This window comes from Elephantulus edwardii, unplaced genomic scaffold (assembly GCF_000299155.1).
Source record: "Elephantulus edwardii isolate Elephantulus edwardi_28Jun2011 unplaced genomic scaffold, EleEdw1.0 scaffold00319, whole genome shotgun sequence".
NCBI classification, from domain to species: domain Eukaryota; kingdom Metazoa; phylum Chordata; class Mammalia; order Macroscelidea; family Macroscelididae; genus Elephantulus; species Elephantulus edwardii.
The window spans coordinates 1,150,462-1,152,314 of record NW_006400069.1 but is presented as its reverse complement, the minus strand read 5'-3'; positions in this window follow the sequence as shown (position 1 = coordinate 1,152,314).

Below are 1,853 nucleotides of genomic sequence, written 5' to 3'. Positions count from 1 at the left end.
AGATGGATTGATTCGGTGACTGGGGTAATCGGGATGGGTGTGTCAGAGGCAGTGCGGTTGGCGCAGGATAGAGCAGGGTTTAGGGCTGTTGTGCATAGAGTCGCTATGAGTCGCAAACGACTCGACGGCACATAACAACAACAACAACAACCCACACATTCTATGGATTCTCATACTCATTCTACAATACTGGTTTTATACAGTATTTGTCCTTGTGGGATGGAGTTAGTTCGCTCAGAATGCTCTCCAGTTCCCCGCAAGTTAGGTAGTAATTTACAAAATTATTGCTCCTGAGTATGAATGAATGCCCCATAACTTCTCAATCCAATCCTGTGTGGTTGGGTATCTAGGCTGAATAATGCTGAGTAATGCTGCTGTGAACATTTCTGTACAAATTTTCATTTGAGCCTCAGTTTTCATTTTCTTGGGGTATGTTCCAAGCATTGTAATAGCTGGGTCATATGAAATTTCTATGCTCAGCTTTTTGAGGAAGCATCAAATTGCCTTCCAGAGTAGTTGTACCACTGTACAAGGCCACCAAAAATGTATAAAAGTTCCTATTTCGCCACATCCTCTCTACCATTTATTATTTGCTGTCCTGTTAAACTTTGCCATTGCTACTGGAGTGAGATGGTATCTCATTGTGGTTTTGATTTGAATTTCTCTTATTACCAGTGATTTGGAGCATTTCTTTACATGTCTGTTGGCCATTTGAGTATCTTCCTCTGTGAAAATTCTGTCCATGTCTTATGCCCATTTTGTAATTGGATTATCAGATTTTTTTCTTGTGGAGGCCAAGGAATATTCTATAAACTTTCATTTTGAGACTCTTTTCTGAGATGATATTACCAAATACTTGTTCCCAGTCAATAGGTTTTCTTTTCCCATAGTTGGAAAAAGTGTTTGATGAACACAGGGATTTAGTTTTTAGAAGGTCCCATTCATCAATTTTATTTTCTTCAGATTGTACATTTCTGGCTGTATTTGGAAGTCTCTTTATACCATAGACTAGAGTTTCTAAGTTTGATCCCAGTTTGTCTCTTATGAACTTTATGGTGTTGGGATTTCCCCTTAACTCTCTTATCCGCCTTGAGGTGAGTTTTGTGTATGATGTGAGGAGTGGATCCTGTTTCAGTTTTCTACAGGTGTAAGTCCACTTTTGCCAGCACCCTTTGTTGCCATTTCCCCATTTGATAGGTTTTATTTCCTTGTAGAATATCAGTTTACCATAGATAGCTGAATCTATTTCTGGTTTCTCAATTCCTTTCCACTGCTCTATGATCCTGTCATTGTACCAGTACCATGCTGTTTTGGTTACTACCACTTTGCAGTAGGTTTTGAGGTCAGGGAGTTCTATGTTTCCTACTTCATTTTTATTTCTCAGGAGTGTTTTACTTATTTAGGGTCTTTTGTCTTGCTGGGTTTCTTTTGAGTTGACCTATCCTTTCGTGACGTTGGTTTGTTGAAATCTTCAATCAGCTTTGTAGTGCGATTTTTCACTTCAATTCTGTTAACTATTGTTTTATGTATTTTGAAGGTGTATCATTTGGTGCATAAATGTTGACCAAGATTATGTGGTCTTGATCTATTGTGATTTTAATCACAATATCTTTATCTTTGATTGTGGTTTTCATTCTGAAATCCATTTTATCAGAGATTAGTATTGCTTGCTTAGTATTAATATCAGTATTAACCTCCTTTTTGAAGTTGCCATTTGCTTGATATGTTTTTTCTATCTTACTGTTCTTTTATTAGGCATCATATGGATAGGCTTTGCTGTTGTTGTTTTTTATCCACTCCACTATTCTTTTTCTCTTAATTGATACATTTAGGCCATTAACATAATTTTTTTA